This window comes from Sturnus vulgaris, chromosome 4 (genome assembly GCF_052056855.1).
Source record: "Sturnus vulgaris isolate bStuVul1 chromosome 4, bStuVul1.hap1, whole genome shotgun sequence".
Classification (NCBI taxonomy): domain Eukaryota; kingdom Metazoa; phylum Chordata; class Aves; order Passeriformes; family Sturnidae; genus Sturnus; species Sturnus vulgaris.
In genome coordinates this window covers 41950670-41969681 of record NC_142246.1, presented here as the reverse complement: position 1 = coordinate 41969681, position 19012 = coordinate 41950670, and the positions used below count along the sequence as shown (strand labels likewise).

Here is a 19012-nt window from a genome sequence, read left to right as displayed (position 1 = left end):
CTGTTCTAAAACCTAGTTTTTTGTTGGTTAGAAATCTTCTCTTGATAGATATTTTTCATCCAGTCTTTCTTTCCCCTTGTGTTGTTCTCTATGATAACTATTTGATAAATAAATCTGTTACCTGCTGTATCCAGGATTATTCTACAATCTATTTCTGGAAAGTCAGTCTCCTATAAGGATGTGATTCTTCACTTTTTGTAATAGCAATATATAGATCTTTAATATATCCAGGGTAACATGTCTATGTGGAGGAAATGGACCCTGTTAAACTTTCTTTAGTACCTTTGTCAATTTTGGTTTTTAAAATTTCCTTTCTGAAATGGATTCTCTCTCTCTTTTTTTTTTTTTTTGCAATTTTTTGATCCCTGACAAAAAAGGGGATGCTTTGTATCTTCATAGTGTGAAACATAGATTTTCTTAAAGCCACTTTTTTGCTTTTATTGGGTGACAGCATCTTTTAACTTCATGGCATGTCATTATATTAAAGTGGGTAATACCACTGCCATGGATAATATACTTGTTATGGGAAACCAGGTCCTATTAAATGTGTGAAAATTGCTTAGAAAGAAAAAATAATGTGTGATAGAAAACTTGCTAGCTGAATAGAATATTTAAAACATGATATAGAAAGAGAAAACTTCTTGCTCTACATTTAATAGCACCATGGATCTCCTTGTAATCACAGAACAGAATGACAGAATATTCTGAGCTGGAAGGCATCCACAGGGATCATCAAGTCCAACACTTTATGTGAATGGCCTGTACAGGGATCAAACCCACAATCTTGGTGTTAATCAGCACCATGTTAATCAGGTTACCAGGCCTGTTTCTTTCCTAGATGGACCTGGTGAGGATAGGCTGAGAGAACTGAAAAAGGGCATGAATCAAGTGGCAGCTTTGATAGCTACAGCTGCTTCCTCCAATGCCTGAAAGTGCCCGGGGCACTTCAGCAAGGGACCACTGTGGAGGCCATTTGGCTTAAGAGATAACTGTAACATCAGCCCCTGTGTCTATGAGATTGACAGGTGTTATCTTTTGTCCTTTTAATGCCAGGGTATGTTGGCATGTGGGGTGTTGTTCTAATATAGGCTGTACCCAGCATATTTGGGGTGTTCCTGTAGAGCCAAACCCCTCTTTTCACATTATGCCTGTGAAGGGTACACTCATGGTTTGGGGAACTAAAATCAATTGAGCTATTTGAGTTTGTTTGGGAATGGTACAAGGTGGTCGAGGTGTTCAGGCCATGATCATAATCTCAGATCAGAGTCTATAGCCTCAGGGATAACAAATATCCCATCAAAGAGGTGGATGACTGGCCTAAAAGCAATGCATGCATATGCTGCCCTGGTGGTTCAAGTACTCCTGCTTTCCTGTGGGAAGCAAATGAGCAGATGAATCAAGTAATGTTACTGTGTTGGAGGTTTCCAAGTCCAGGCCAGCACTTCCTGGTGGGGTGGGTTGTAAATTGTCAGTGGTCTGGTGAAGGCTGCTTGTGGCGGCTGGGCTGAGTCTTGCTGTTGTCCACTCTGAGGCATTGGTTGAGGCATTTGTGTCTGCACACAGTTTCCCAATACCAGACATCCTTCAAAATCATACTCGGAATGACATTGATTAGCATAGTGCCTCCCTTTGTGGCACTGAGGGCAAATACTGGGAGATTTGGATCTCATCTCCCCCTTTCCAAAACAGTTTCTTTTCAAATGCCCAGGTTTTCCTCACCCAAAACACCTTTGGGAGTCCCCTGGTGAAATCTTCAAAGCTGCAAAAGCATTGGCTATACCAGCCCCAACAGCTTCATAGATAACTGTTGCTATATGCTGAAGCATTCTGAGGCAATTTCAAGCCTCTACCATTTCCAGCAGGGTGGGTTCCTTCTTAGGCAAGGACTTTAGCAGTATTTTACAGTCCTCATTAGCATTTCCAACAACTACTTTTAAAAGCAACACTTTTCTGGCAATGTTGTTCTCAATTGTCTTTCAAGGACTAGTTTTAAGTGGTCAATGAATTGCATATAAGGCTCAGCCAGTCCTTGTGTTACACTAGTAAATACTTTTTTGGGGGTTGCATCATTGGGGGCCTTTAAAAATGTGGTACATACAGGTTCAGTAATACCCTCAAGGGCCCCTCTAGGAATATGGGCTTGCCCCACAGGGTCTGAGTGAGCCCCTTCCCCGGCCAGGTGGTCCATCCTGAGAGCTGTGATATTCTGATTTGTATGCACCACGAATTTCACAAGCAAAGCTTCTAACCCTTTTTTCCACTGAGCATCAGAAATGGCATATTGAGTTTAGGTTAATAGTAAGTTCTCCAGTTCCTTTAAATCATGAGGGGTCATAAGATGAATTGACAACATAGACTGTAAAAGATTAGCAAACTAGGGAAATGCTGGCCCATGTTCTGTAGCTGTGGGGTGTAGCTCCTTAATTTCCAAATAAGCGAAGAGTTGCCACTGTGGGGTATTTCCCTGGGCACTGCGAAACATGACTAGCATGACTATTTTTGCTGCGACATCAAAATCCCCCTCCTTCAGAGCCTTTTTCTTTATTCGCACCCAGTTTTCATGGAGGTCAGGAGGGAACAGGTCAGGCTCAGCATCTGGACCTATTGGTCCTGTGTCGAAGGGGACCCCTCCTCCTCACTCCTAGAGCTGCAGTTGGCAATATAGGCTGCTAATGACCGAGAGACAGCATGCCTTCCCCTCCTTGACCCGGCAGAGGAGGGGTTGATGGCCTCAGCCGCTCTCCAGTATCAGGTGCGCCAGTTTCAAGCAGACAGGGAGAGTTAGAGTGGGGCAGGGGGCCAGAGACATCTGCAGAGAATACAGCCTGAGACTGCTCTTGCTTTTTCAGTGTTTCCAGAATCACCCTCCAGGCCGGGAGCATACACATTGCCTGTTCATATCCCATCATAGCCAAATCATAGAGCTTTAACGCCTACATCATCCCAAACATCAGCTGTATAAATAGAGGAGGCAGTGACATAGGGATGCTTAACAGCCACCCACTTTAGAATTAATTTCAAGTCCAGCTTTGGCAAGGATTTGCCATGTTTTGCAAGCAAAGCAAGCATCAGTTCAAAAACACCTCTCTATTTTTGTTAAATTTTGTCCCACCTTCCCCTTGGCTCACCTCCTTCTCCTGTTCTGGGCCCGCTCCTGATTCTTTCACCAGCACGTCCATTTCCAAGGGGCTCTCTGGTTGCGGCAGAGATAGGATGTTCTTTGCTCCTCAAACAGGGCTACCGATTACTGGTGATGGAGAAAGGGGACATTCCGAGTTGTGATCAGAAGCCAATTTTATTGAGCATGCAAGGCATTAATAGAGGGTTTTACTTGTATGGCAGTTTTATAGGGTTCTAATTTTGGTAACAAGTTCCCATTAGTTACACATTCTTCATGACATCACATAACCTGGTAACATTATCTTATCATAAAGTTTCACAACATGTTTCTTGGTCACTTCTTGCCCAGGGAGTACTTATCTTGTGTCTGTCTCTCCCATGGTTTCTGCTAGATAAGGTCTAAGATATCAGGCCTCTTTATCAGTTCCATTGTACTCTCTGTTTTATTCACCATATGAAAATTAATAAATATATTTAGCATATAATAAAAAGAATAAAATATCTTTCAGAGTATTAGGAGAATGTGACCATTGGACCTTTTTAGCCTTGTTTATATTTTTAAAATATTCAGGAAGTCAAGACTGGTAAAACTTCTATTGATATCTTCGTCTGGATTTGTTAATGAGTTTTCTGATTTAGTTTCCATTAACTTGGCATTTTGTACTGGGGGGAAAGGGAAGTAAAATTAGCATGCATTTCCTATACTGCATGAAATTCTTGAGCCTGTGTAGTTCTATGCTGTTACTGCTTAAGGAATTGTCCTGATTGCCAGGTTACACAGCCCTGCTTTCCAGCATGTCTGAACAGTGGTTTTGATTGGATTTTCTGTTTGTTTGTTGTTTGTGTTTGAGTTGTTGCTTTTTTTTCTTATTTCACTCTGAGGAGAAGGACTAAGAATTTTTGGGCAGAGTTGTGCTACCATGTTTTAAAGAGAATTGGAAAGTTCTGTAGAAAACACTAGGGTAGATGGATCTGAGGCTGTTGTCCAATTCTTCTTAGCATCCAAAAAATATTCAGTGTTTCAGAGAGTACTTTAAAATACAGAATATTTTATTTAATTTCAGTAAGCACTCTTTTATTTTTAATGGCAACCCCCTAAAACTTAAAAGCCTATAAAATCTGCCATTACACTGAAGATTCAGAGAAGAATGTAGTGTAGTATTTCTAAATACTGCACTGGTAATTAGATATTGGATGGCATAGCTACTGCTAATTATTGACTTCTCCATTCTTCACATACTCTAAGTACTTAAAGGATAACAGAAAATGTCACTGCTTTCCCTGAAGGAAATTGGAAAATCTAATTTGTCTTGTGATCTTTCAGTGAAGCTAAAGACAATAAATTAGGAAGTATGATTTCTTCTCTTCACAGACTCCAACATGGTCTCCATGTGCTTGCAAAGCAGTTGTCAGTGAAGACAGGATTTATAGTGAACAGCACATATGCAAAGACATTAATGATGTCAGTTAAATTTTACTTCCAGATACAGAGCTGATTTGAAAAAAAACAGACTATAAGCATGCATGTAGTGGATGTATTTCATGGATGTTTAAGTCCTTCCTCTTTATTGAAACATCTTTCTCACCCTGGCTCCAATGAAAACCAAATTCGACAGGAAGCAGAAATTGAATATTCTTCCAGTGTAATATTTCCTCAAGCATCCGTACCTAATTCAAAGTAGCAATTATGAGATTTACATATGTATGTTGCCTTTTTAATGAGGAATTCTCAAAGTTTTTCATATTATATTAGTAAAATTTAAAATAATGCCTGAAAGGCAGCCCTTCCCAAGGACTGTTACTATTGTCTGCCAGTGAAAATTGGAAATAAACCATTTACCTTTTTGTACTGAAAATACAGATAACTGGGCTCTTAATGGTAGGCAGGACAGACTGGCAGGACAGACAGATCAGGTTCAGGGCATGGCTGGACAAGTGTATCAACCAAATCAGTTTACAAGCAGAGAACAACTGAAAGGAAAAAATACTATAGAAATTATGAAGTAAAAAAATAATGTTTGTCAGATCTTTGGAAAAACACCAAGGCGGGAATCTGAAGGACAATGCATTATCGCTCTGCAATATTTGTAAAGTGTGGAACAGCGGAGGTTAATAATATGTGTATGTGTAAAATTTGTATTAACCTTGCCCTGTTTGTTTCCTTTTTCTCATATTTATAATCCTGCATTTTTAGGATGCTTTTTTCTATGTGGAGAGCTTAACTTTGCCATTATGCATGCAACAAATAACTCTGTCCTTGAGTATCTCCTTGATATCAAATTGCAAAGTACCGACTATGCAGATGCTATAATTATTTGAAAGGCTGCTTATATTCTAGGATTTGTTTTTTCCTTCCTCTACTGAGTGAGAGCAGTTTGTTATAAATGCTGAAGAAGCAAAAAAATTGTTTTTGTTTTCCTTCTTATGAAAAATATTCCTTATTAGAATTACATTATTCATAATCATAAATTCTTAAAATGCTCAACACTTAGAAGACTACTGAGCACCAGAAAGTTTTCTGAGAATGTATTGCATAAACCCAGATATATGATATTAAGATATATGATATGATACCAGATGTATGATATTATGCTCTCTACATTTTTTGCTATGTATGTATATGGTTTTTTTCAATATATACTCTGGTAATGATGACCATTCATACTGTGAAATAGCTCATAATTTGTAATTTGTTCCTATAGTTTTAAGAGGACTACTTTCCTACATTACTACTTATTTAGGAAGAAATACAGTAATTTATCCTTAGTTAATTATTTAAATGTTGGCTGGCATATAGTATATACAGAAAACAGCTGAAAGAAAACAGAGATAAGGGCATTCTCATATAACAAAATGTCTTTTAACACAAAGCTTTGAAAGATTATTAAGACTGGAACAAAGAGTATGAGGTTAGTTTTCTGCAATATTAATCTTTGCTGCAGAAGAGCCTTGTATGGTTTTTATGCATGTATGGATTTCGTGACTTCAAAGTAAGCAATGTGATGAGGACTAAAACTCAGTGAACAAGGAGTGAGAAGCTGTGACACCATTATCCTGCTTTTCCAGAAACTGAAATTGTGGAGAATTGAGTAAACAGGGGGAAGACTAGGGCAGCAGTCCAGGGGAGCTTGCTGGAAAGAAAAGTTGACAAGTAGTGCTTCTGCTGTGTGAGGAGCCCTAAGAAGATTGCTCATGAGATTCCACAAAAATGAAAAAGTAACTGAATTGCATCTCGCCAAAATGCAAGTTAATTATGAGCTTAACAGAAAGCAACCCCTCCATCTCTTCTCTCGACTGTATTTCTAAATAAGTTTACATGCCTTTATAGCACACTATACATAGATAATTTTGATATTTCATTGTTGAGTTCTGTTAAAGGTCCCTGGTGAGTGCTTTCTGGCTCTGGTGTTGTGCTATCCTTTGCTTGGCCTGTGTGTACTCTTCTGTAGGATTCTGAAGTTAGGACGTCGATTATTTCTCCCTCAGAGAAAAATTCAAAGAATTCACTTGGCTTCTTCACAATAATTTTGTCCTTTCCCTGTACTGTCTTTATGCCATGAATAACAATTGCCATTATAGACACTTTGGCAGGCTTTTTTTTTCCCCTAAGATGTTAGGAAGAAGGATATTGAACTAGTTTTGATACTTCTATCTACTTGCTCGTCAAACTCTTTATTCAGTCTTGCTAAATACATTATTAAATTTAATCTGCTTAAATTTATGATCCTTTTAAAATTTTTCCTTTTTGTTTTTTCAATTATCCCATTCAATTTTTTATTTTCCATTTCATTTATTTCACTTAAAATTTTATTATTTTAGTGTTATCTTCTTATTTCTATCCCATGCATAGGATTCTAGCTATTGTGTGGAAATATTTCTGGGTATTTTCTGTAAACCTTCCCCTATTAAGTGAAAATTCCAGATTTCAAAATTAAAAAACAAACCTCTCTAAAAGCACAACATCAGCTCCTTCTTTTGAAAAGTATATGAAAATTCTCATCAGATTTTGTGAACAAGACCCCATCCCTACCCAACACTTTAGGTGTTGAAAACTTTTACAGAGGAGAAACAAACAAAATCTAAGAATCCATAAGCACATAAGCTAAGAGAAATGGCATCATTTAAATTATTAAAAAATTCTCATGAAGAAAAGTAACTACAAAGAAAGCACGTGATGCAAGCCATAACCTTCCAAAGTCACCTTTTTGTTATGGTGTCTTTTTCCCAACTTCATCCTTCCTTGAATTTTAAAATTTAGAACTCTTTGAAATTCACTTGCCAAACCATCTTAAGGCTATTTTTGCTATTTCAACAATAAATAAATTAAAGCACACTGTCCTTTTGTTGCATATCAAAGTTGATGTGGGCTGTTAGGTATTTTTTTTAATAAGCTTAGAATACTTTTTCAAATAGTTTCCAGTATGCTGACATTCCCATACTTCTGGTTTCAGAATGCTGAAAATTCTCAAGTTTGTTACAGTTTATGTTTGTATTTAGTTTATGGTATAAATATAATATTATGTTAATAAATCTTGTCACATTTTCATAACTGTTCCCAAGAGAAAAACATCCAAGCCAAAGGCATGAGTCAAAGCATATTCCTCCCTCTCCTATTTTATTTGTATGTGCCCAGACAAATTACCAAATCTCTTTGCAGTGCTCTGGATTTGTAGCCTGAGTGACGTAAATTACTGCAGGAGATGGAAAAATGCAGTGAATTGCTCTTTAAGACTGCAGAAACTGTAAGACCTTACAGCTATAGCTGTCCTATTTTTATCATCTCAGATACTGGTTATTGAGCAGTGAATGCATTTCAACATATTTACAATATGATACTCCTAATCTGTAGATCGTTGGGGCTTAAGGGCTAAGAGTGTTCAATTATTTTGTGAAATAATACTGAACTAGATGTTGGTGTCAATAATGCATGTTATGCTGGAGACAAAGCATTTTTCCTGGGTTTTTTTATTAGTAATAATACTGATCTGCTTGTGCAACAATAGAGAATTCTCTTTCCTGGAGTTGAAAAGTTTGAGTTTCTGTGCCATGAGTGCAAGGAAATACACTGGTAGGCTGTGCACAGGGAGAACAATTGCATTGTTGTCAAATAGTCCTAGTGGTGTCTGAAAACTAAATTTACCTGATTTCATCAATATGCCTTGCAGTTTCTCATATCTGTTTTGTCTTAGTCTCCCTAAATGGCAGAAGACAACATCACAGTCAGTAAACCTTCATACTTGGAAAAATTCCAGAAAGAAGGAAAAAAAAGGCTTAAAGTTTATAAAAAGTCATATGAAAGAATGGGAAAAGATATAATGAGAAAGACCTGTGAAGTACCTCGGCTTTGTTGATGTGAATTTATAGAGTCTAATACTTAGAGGACCAGTGCATTTTGTGCATTGTAGGTGAATTCAAGAAATTGAAGAAATGTTACAATTAGTCTGAAGTCTAACATCTGTAGTATGAAGTAAAGAAGTTTCTTTCTTTTATTAATTCATTACCCAAAACTGTAAAACATTCTTGGTAGAGAAATCAGCAAAAAAGCTGTTTTCTTAAAGAGACTTTGAGTGAGAATAATAATTAAATTAGCAATCAATTTAATTAATTTAATAATTAAATTATTAATAATTAAATATGTGTAATGGAGAAGACAGAATTATAGTACCACTAATTAAAAATTCATTATTACTGAAGTGTTATTCTTTTTATTTCATGTACTCGTGCATCTTTGCAGGAAAGAGAAACAACCATTGGTACCAATTCCTTAGAGATTGCAAGGTACATTTTTTTATGTTCTGAACAGTTGGGATTGGATGACTAAGAAAAAGGAAAACAGAGAGGATACATTAGTATGATTGTTTTCAGAGACAAATGAAATGGGCTGGAGTATTTGAATATGCTTAGGCATCCTAAATTTTCACATAAGGAAGCTTTTCTGTGCCAGTGCTGCAGTCTTGTGTGAGTAAACAAAGGCTGCCTTATGGATCCTGTGTGCCTTTCAGCTTTTAGCAGCACAGGACCAAAGTATGTTTGTGGATCATGTGCTGGAAACACCTTTAACTGTCTACCTGAGTATCTAGGAAAAGAAATTCTCAACTGGAGAGCAGAAAGTAAGAGGATTGAGGACAAAAGATTAGCCACGTGGCAGAACTGGGAGAAACTATTGTGAAGCAACTGTGATGTTTTTGGAGAAATTTTCCATGCACAAGAGAAGGTACAGAAGAAAGCAAGAAAATGTGGGAAGGCACACACATTCTGTCATGAATGTAATAGAGAAACTGATAGAGGACACAGCAGTAATAAAAGATGAGTGTAATACAGGAGGCTGAGTTGTAGGAAAATGAAGTTTGATTTTGGTTTGCTGGCCATTTGAACTAATGTTAATTTTTCTTTGCAACGCAGTTTGGTTCCCCTTGCTTTAGTTTGGTGGAGGTTTTGGGTTTTTTGTCTATTTCTTGTGGGTTTTTTGTGTTGGTTTGAGGTTGGTTTTGTTTTTTTGTTTTTTTGTTTTTTCTCTTTGGTTGGCTGGGGGGTTTTGTTGGTTTGGTTTTGTTTTGTTTTTTTTTCCTGAAGACCTAAAGCTTAAGGCACAGCTGAGGTGTCTCTGGAGCTTATTTGGGCTCTGGTCATCTCAGAAGGCAATAGTATGGCTCTCCTCTGCTCCAGAAGGAATCCATGCAATTAACTGTGACTGGAAGAAATTATGAACAAATCATGAGGTAGGACCACATTTTTTGCACTCTCAATATTTGTTCTGATGGAATATGCTTTCCTGCCTGATGGACTGCTGTGTGTATCACATTTCCTTTCACACACTTGTGTGAAAATGTTCAAAGAGTCCCAGTGGAGCCTTAAGCCTGAATGATCATTGAGACATGTATTGGTAGTGAAAGCTAAATATACTGGAACATAAGAGGGACTGAAACGCCAGCATGGTGTAGCAGGATGCTTGTGTAGCACTGGACACTGAAAGCCTGACATTGTGACAGCCTTTGGCATGGACTGCAGATTTAGGAATGCAGCTGCTGTGGAATTCAGTAAGCAAGTAAACTAAAAATCTAAGGCAGAATTCTGTTGACTTTTTTTTTTTGGAAGAACCTCACCAGAATCAAGCATTCTCCCTAAAATAGTGACCTGGAAAACACCAGTAGAAACATACCTCCATGTTTTCCAACTGACCAGATTCCAAAATACAGAATTATACTTCTACAATGTTGTGTTTCATGAGTTCCTGTTACCTAAACAAATATGAAGGAAGAATAACGACCGACAGTTTATACAAGACTGATTTTCTGGATTCCTGTAAAGGCTCTTGTGGAGCCCTTGAAAGGCACTCCCAGTTAAAAGATAGGAGAAGCCTCTCAGTTATCTCATTTTGATAGCGAATCCTGTTCTATCAGGTCAAGACAACCCTTGTTCTGTTCCTTGGGACAGCCCCCTGCCCTGTCTCTGTCTGTCAGCCTTTTGGTCACTCCCACCCTGGTTCCCTGTTGGCCCCTACGCCCTAACCCCACCCTTGTAAAACCCCCATGTACCTAACCCAAAGTCCCAGACCAACAGTCTTGCCTTTGCCTTTGCCTCTGACCTCTGGGACTGTGCTCACGCGTGGCTGAAATAAACATCTCTGAAACCCTTGAGAAGGCCCTTCCTGCTTCTTTATCTGCTTCACCTCAACAAGAACCCCAACCACAACAGGCTCACTTTAATTTATTTTGATTTTTTAATACATTGTCAAGGATAAAACTGAAGCATAGGAGTAAGTGTGTTCTTTTTCCTCAAAACACAGAAGTGTGTTTGCTTCAGGTGGTAGCAGCTTGTTTGGGATAAGTTCATTCCATAATGAGGACTAAAATATTTGAGTGAACTAAGAATACCAAAAATAGAGACCATAGGTGAAGGTTTATCTGTTTTACTATTATAAAAATACTAGATATAAGTCTAGGTAACTGTTTAGATCTGTTAGATATAGTTAGAATACAGATATTGATGGCATTGTGGGAACTTTCTTGATCTCAGTGAGAATATTAAAAACAATATATTAAAATCTTTTCATTCTACCTAACTATTCCTTCAATTTTTTAAGGACACCATTAGATTTCAACATGGAAAAGGCAAAAAGGATAAACCTTTTGGACATAATTTCTTTACAGAGTTAATTAAGAATAAACTAAGTAATATTAAGACATTTGTAATTCTTCAGGCTTGCATTCATTCCAATAGATTTTACTAATTTTAATGATGCAAGTGTCACACAATCCTCTCAGGTACCATGCACATAAAATCCAATTGTGAACACTTATCCCAAAACAACTGGTTCATAAGTGCCACAGGGAGCACCAATTAGGCAAACTTTGTTCCAGATGGTGCATCCTCTGACTTTGGATTTTGCTTGAAATAATAAAATGTAAAAAAAAAAAATAAAGTGGAAACCTTACTTGCATCTAAATATAGTATCTAAAAAGAAAAGGACCTTAGACATTTGCCTGGAATTTAGTTTCAGAAAGCACAGGCCATGCATTGAGTGAATTCCTGATGTTGAAGCACTCACAGCAAATGTATAGTAGAAAAAAGTTGTTTTACAACTCTTTATAACGCTTGGTTCAGCAGCAATTGCACAGAACATTCAGATTCTCTGAGTGTGAAAAAAACATGATATACCTCTGGCATCTGGTGTGCTTTATCATCATAACATGATTTTAAGACTCTAAAGATATACTCTGTTTTAGTCCTCTAAGAGAAGTTCTTCCTTTTTCTACACTTAGACAAGAGTGGTGTAGTAATAGTGTCTCCAGGTGTGGATTTGAAAAGTCCTCTACTAGTATAAGCACAGTGCAAAGATCAAATAGCACAGTGTAATATTTCCCCCTCATTTCTTAGATTATTGGCTCTCAGGCGAGGCATATCAAGTGTGAATGTGCACTGTGGAATTTGTGGTTGTTGCATGAAAATTCTTACAGTCCTTGGTTACTTAATGTAAAACCACAAAAATGTTTAGAACTTATTACAGAAGCAAACAAACAGAAGAAATCCACTGGATAATGAACAATCTGCTTACGCTGATATTATGCTTTAATGGACAGAGGGAGAAACAAACTATTGTTTTTTTCCTCCTTAATCAGGTTCTGTATGTAGAAATGGCATTTGTAGAAGCTTTTCAGTGCTGTGAACCATCACTGAATGTCAGCGGACTCTTGTACTCTTTCTGCTTGAAATGTGCTGGACTTTGGTGAGGGAGATGTTCAAGGGCAACCTAAATTTCTTCTTCTGAAGGGTTATCATAGTGTGTCTACATTTTTTGGAAGTTCTCTCCTTTAGAGAAGGGAACTGATTTTTTTCTCCACAAACTTCTACAGTGTTCAGTTCTTTGAGCTGATATGAAAAAATATATTTCCTTCTTCCCATCTTCCTAAGCTGAAGTAATCTGAGTGCTTCTCTTGTTTTCCATGTCTAACAGCTTTGAAGTAAAACTGTAAAAAGACAGCTGCATGACATAGTACAAAATTACCAATATTCTATTTTTTTTTCCAGTGGAAACATTTTTCACAGTGATCCAGTCTTCCTATAATCTATATCAGATAATATATATCTCACTCTACAGAGTTTTGAAAGATTTTCAGAGTACATTTTAGAAAAAAATTATAGTTCACTTTGGTGTGGTTTTGAGTTGGAATTATGGACAGATCTGTTCTGAATGTTACCTTTCATGTGTTTATAGTTTATCAATGGTTTAATTTATTCCAGTGTTTTTCTGAATATTGAACTTAAGCTGTTTGGTTTACATTTCTATGTTCTTTTCTTAATTTTTAGAAGTACCTTTTTTAGAAGTACCTGTTTCCCATGGCTTTTTAGAGAGAACTACTTATGGCTTCAAGTTGTCATTGGCAGTTTGATACAATATTCTAAAATACAGCCTATCATGCCCAGTCCCTCTGAAAACATCAAATCTATCTATATTTTCTTCTACCTCTTCTCTCCTTATCCAGTACTTACCCCTTAAATACAGGTGTGAAAACTAATAGCAATCAAGTCATAGTTGACTTAATCTGCATTGACAAATATGAGGCAATAAATACTTTTAAAGTGGGTTAGGAGTTTGGTTTTAGGGTGAATTAATTAAGCCTGAATTTAACCTCAGTTAATCCAGGAGATATTTCATAGACCTAAAAACTGAAGTTAGTAGTTAACTGAAATCATATAACTTCCATCACTTTCATACCATAATTCACTTAACTTGACACAGAAGCTATGTACTACCCTCTAGCACATATTCAGATTTCACATGTAAACACATGTAAACATGTTTGACAGCTATTGTTTTGCTTCAGTCTCAGTACTAATGCTGTTTAGAATTGTTTTTTCTTAAAAAAATCAGTTGGATTCAACAAGTCACATTTTTAAACTGGTATTCCTCTTCCTTTATTCATGGAATGATTTTAGAATACTTCACTGCAGTATACCAGGATTTGAAATATATGACCTTGTCAGCATGAAACAGTTTTTTCCTAGACCGAACATTGTAATACTGTTCTCTGCAGGTAAAATCATAAAAAGAGAAAAGGTCCTGCCCTTTTGATTTATTACGTTTGGAGTGCCATTTTACAATCTTTCCTTAATAGATATGTGTCTACATGAGGTTCTAGGAAGTAATCAAAGTGTGTCACTTCCTCTACATCATATTCTATTCTTTCTGTTCCCTTGTGTTCATGTCTTTCCTGAAGAAGTTGTTAGTTTGCTAACTTTAGAAACCTTTGTCATGTTTTGGGGCAGATGTGTGGTGTGTTGGTGTGCTAACAAATATTCTCAATTACATGTAAAATGTAGTTATATAATTCAGCTTGAATTCTTTTCCAAGCAATTTAAGAAAAGTCTGTGAAAGTAGCACTGCAGCTTGAACAGTATTGTCCACAAGATGTACTTACACCAGTTTCAATTGAACTATTTCAGAGCTTAATAAACAGGTTTTTCAAAGACCACAAGATTTCTGAACTCTTTCCTTGAAATTTGATCAGTGCTGGATGATCTGAAAAAGAAGTTCCATTCATAGCTGTGCAAAAGATGTTTGCTTTATAATTTTTTTAAAAAGACTTTAATCTATTTGCCTTAATGCTGATTGAATTTTGGTTTGTGTTTGAATTCAGCTGGATGCCAGAACTCCAAGTAAAATACTGGTTTCACCCAATTTCACACTGCAACCATGCAAAACCCACAGATTTCTGACAGGTTTTGATGTGAAACCATAACATATCTTGGCCGAAGTTCATACAAAAGCTAAGTGAACCTTTCAGTTAATGTGGGCTGTGTTCCCAGTTTGTAATGAAACATTAAACCAAGAAGGTTTTTTGCATGACTTTGTATGTGTTGTTACATGTTTTGTTTAGAACCCATGTCAAAACATTTCCGATACCTTAAAAGCAAGTCTGTTCTTCTATAGCCTTCAGTGTAGAATTGCTTTTTTAGCTGAAACCAGAGGAAGATGTTGAGCTGAAGCCCTTTGAAGGGAAACTGCTGCCAGAATGTCTCCTATTCAGTTGCTGTGGATCAAAATCTCATTCTCTCTCTCCTCATTAGTCCCTTTGTTTCAGCATTAGTCTTTGTTCATGATTTCACAGGAAAGAGAAATAGGGCCCTGGACATTCTACTGTGGTTTTGGTTCAGCTGTTAGCTGGGTCATGTCCTACTCGCTGTTGGTTCAAGGACAGTTATAAACTCCTACTTATTTTGGGTCCAGTGCATTAGTAACTAAAACCTTCTTCCTGTTATTAAAAATATTATCCTTATTAAGCCTGGAGAGAGAAGTATTCTTATGGGGAGTGGGAGAAGGTAGTCAAACAAGGGGCTTTGATTTAATCACTTGTTTTGTGATCCAAGCAGTGTGAGATCTTGCATATAATGTCAAGGTAAAGCAAAAGCTACAGATATTTTCACCAGTGAAAAATATGATCCGATTCTATGAATCATTACATCTTTTTTTTTTTTCCTGTGCTGACATCTACAAAGATTTCACTGATTATAAAATATATTGTTGTCTTTATTTGCTTTTAAATCTATGGCAATATTACATTCCAAATAAATTAATTCTGCAAAGAGTCCTACAGAAAATCATGCCAGTCTTTACAAATATTGTGGCATTTAGATTTGATTAAGGCTTTCAAAATTTACAATTTTATTCAGTTTATAAAACCAGGTATTTATTTTACCTTGCAAAACTGCTAATTTCTCTTAGATTCAGAACAGATTTCTTTTTTTAAATTACTAGGGATTGTTTACAATTACCTGGTAGACTAAAAAGAAGTGAAAATGACATGCACTTGTTATGAAAAAAAATCTGTTATTTTTATTTAGGAAAATCTCTTCACAAAGCTATCACTAATGGTCATTGTGACTAAATGAAGACTATAAGACTTGACACTTTTAGTGCTTTTCAGCTTCAGAGATCCCCAAATACTTGAGAAGTTTAATTGTCCGTGTGTGGGACAAACAGAAGTCGTAGCTCAAAGAGAAGTTTCTCAGTGGTTATTATCCACCTTTACCAGACCCTTCGTTTGGAGAAGCATAGAGAAGAGTGGCAGTTTGCACTTCCTATGCTCCACAGTAGGCTAGTTGTACCTTACTCAGCTCACACCTTAAAAGCAGAGAAAAAGTGGGGGATGGGTTCCATTCAACTCATCACAGGTACCCATGGGAGCCAGTGCTGTGAGGAACAGTGAGAAATGTATTAAATTATTTTAATAGGGGGCATATAATTATTGGAGTTTTTTTGTTTGTTTGTTTTGTTTTGTTTTTTTTTTTTTTTTTACTTGGCACTGCTGGAAATGCCGTTCATAGTTTCCAGTCTATCTTTAGCCTCATCTTAGGCTTAGATTGTGTGCTGCTTGGGAAGGAGTCAACCTTGTTTTCTTGTTTCTGCCTTTCCAAGTACAAGGGGTCTCACCCTGTTACCTGTCACCTGTTCATACATCCATTTGTAATCAGGTAGTAACACTTCCTAAATTCAGCAAAACAAGAAGTGAGCTTAAAAGCACATAATAGGGGTTTCTAGTGGTTTGAAACAAGCACAAGTAATTCTTGGAGTGATACTGAAGTTTTTGCTACTGTTTTACTTGACATTTCAGTGTCACCAGTAAGCCTGTCTATAAGAACATTTTGTTCTAATTGATCTCTCATTCCCATATAGCCCATCTACGTGTATATTTAGGTCATCATTTCAGTAGATATGCTTGCTTTTCTTCCTACGCTTCAGAATGCTAAACCTGTTCCAGGTTCAGTGTAAAGAGTGTTTTAAAGCTGTTTTTAGTAAGTGAGATCTAATATCTAATCTTATAATAGTGTTTATAGTGGGCTAAATCCAGCCTAACTAACAGTCTGTGGTAAACAGTTGCCAAAGAAATTAAGGATGTTCTCCTTTGTGACGTTATTTTGCTCCTGCAGAGAGAAAGAATGTAGAAGAAAGTATATGTTACATCCTTCATTTGCTGGGGTTAAATACTAGTTATACCGCATCAAAAATTTATTGTTTTGTTTTGATGGCATTTAGATTGAATTCTGGGAATTTCCTACTCCTTCTTTGACCCAGGTCTTAGAAGGAAGACAAAAGAGGATGGAAATAAAAAAGTACTCAGCTATGCCAGCATCATCAAAATACAGATTTACTTCTGCTAACTAATTCCAGTAGTTCTTTCTGTGGGAATGATTGTTTCTTACTTTCCCCTTGTGAGTGCATCTTTCAGCATTCTCCCTGTAGTATTTGCTGCACAGGAAAGCCCTATAGCCTGTTACCACCTGCATTATCTTTTGTTGCTCAAATGATATTGTCAAGGGGGGACCCAGAGTAGTCAAACTGGCTCCTCTACTCATGTCACCTACTTTTGAAACAACCCCTCAGCATCTATGTGAGTGCTATAGTGAAGACAAGCTCCAATTAATGACTTCTGCAAAGGGTAGAGGCAGAGGTAAATTTCAATCCTTCTGAGGCTACACTCTTCCTTTCCCATAGTGGCACAGTGGGATGCATGCACAAGCAGCATCTGCCCTTTTGAGGCTGAACAGAATTGTTGTGCCTACTCCATACTGTACACTACAGATCACATTCCAAACATCCCTTTCTGTTGTACTTCTGTTCCCTGGATGACTATTTGCAGTTTGACAGTGGGTTTGGGTTGTTTTGGTTATTATTCTTATTAGTATTACTATTATTATACTTTATATAGCTCCTATAGCTACAGTTTTAAAGGCAGCCTCACCCTTCTACTGTATGTAGCATGTGAACAATCCATAAAAAAGTAGATGTTTAATGATATTATTTCATTAATTTTTAGAAGAACTTGATAGTTATTGTGATTATGTTATTAAATGGAACTCTTCAGTTAGCTCATAATAAGTAATAAGATTTAGATATTCAGTAAAGTATCAGAAAAAATCACAGCTACTGTCAATGTGTACACAACTCTAGTTTGATGATTAGTTCTCTTAGGATTGCTACTGGCTGGAGCAATGTACTGTAATTAAATAACTAAATTATAACAAGTCTGAAAAATGTAATACTGAATTATCTTAAAATAGTATAAACCAAAACCAATCATGCTGAGAAACTAATAGGCCAAACCAAAAAAGATAATCTGCTACTGATTAAGATGACATGGAGACAGGCAATTAAAAACTAATTGCTAGCTGACTTTTTGGTTTTTAAAAAAGGTTTTGATGCAGTTGATTAAAACTGACTTTGTTTAGAATGTTTACTGGCATTTTGTTAAAATCTAGTGTTGAAGAAAGGAATTTAAAGGTTTGAATCTGGCACACTCTGATACTTTGTTTATTTCATACTAAATTTAAATGCACATTCAGTATACAACCGTTATGGGACAGAAGCTTTGCTAGTGAGTTGGCCCATATGTTGAATTTACTCACTGATTTAAAGTGATTAAGTCTAGAATTCTTTTTGCCAGTTTTGCTCAGAACAGTAGATAATTAAAACTTGGCAGTAGAACCATGGGTAAAACATTGACGGGGTATTCTTCAAAAAGCAATATAGGAGTATAATAAAACGGGGTGTTGCTTGCTTCAGGAATTAAGTCTTAATCCTCTGCTAGTTTTTATTGTTTCATTCAACTTGTTATTCTTCCTGACATTATATTTTCCTATAAATGAAAGACTTTCTAAGTTATCTTCTCTCATTATAAAATATTTGAATGCATTTATTGTGACAAATGATCAGACTTCTTGTCCAATAGATGTTTTTACATAACGATTGAATATCGCTGACACAGTGAATGGCATTTCGTAGCTTTAATCTTTTAGAGACAGAGATTGTTATTCTATCAGCTTCACGTGAATAATTAAAACAAAATATAGAAAAATTATTTCTTCAGGTGCTGGGGCTATTTTAATTGCCATACACCTTTAAATTTTCAAGGCTATCTTCAAATGTTGGTACATACTGTTACCTCCCATTGACTAAAATTACGTTAAGCTAGTTGTTTTCTGGCCTGCACGTACAAGGAACTCAAATTTAACCCAGAAATGATAGAAGCCTTATCTTTTGTGGTGCACAGATTCCAAGAAAACTATGTTTACAGAGTTTGAACATGTTCTTGGCATTTTTGAAAATCAATGAGCAGTTCTATTTCTTAATCATAAAAAGATAGTCAAAGTAGCGTATGCTGACTACAACTCAAATGTCACACAACTACCAGTCAGAAAAGTGGCTGTCATTTGATTTCATTCAGAAAAATTAAGAAATCAGAAGATAAGAATTTTAAAAAATTAAGTTTTCCTCTACTTTTTTAAAACAGAGAAATGAAATATATTTCATCAGTTTCTGTTCTTGTGGGAGACATTTGTATCTGTAAATATAAATATATATGTATAGATGTATGTATTCAACAATAATATATGC

General features: G+C 36.4%; 2 long non-coding RNA genes across 2 annotated transcripts in view; one reads left to right on the top strand and one right to left on the bottom strand.

Moving 5' to 3' along the window:
- The window catches only part of LOC148223969 (uncharacterized), a 134416-nt gene that overhangs the window by 5564 nt on the left and 109840 nt on the right, over positions 1 to 19012 (top strand). The gene's annotated exons all lie outside the window — the stretch shown is intronic.
- The window catches only part of LOC148223971 (uncharacterized), a 45581-nt gene that overhangs the window by 15838 nt on the left and 10731 nt on the right, over positions 1 to 19012 (bottom strand). The window contains exon 2 of the long non-coding RNA XR_015803200.1: positions 3129 to 3247. This is a non-coding gene — a long non-coding RNA (uncharacterized LOC148223971). The remainder of the gene's footprint in view (positions 1 to 3128; positions 3248 to 19012) is intronic.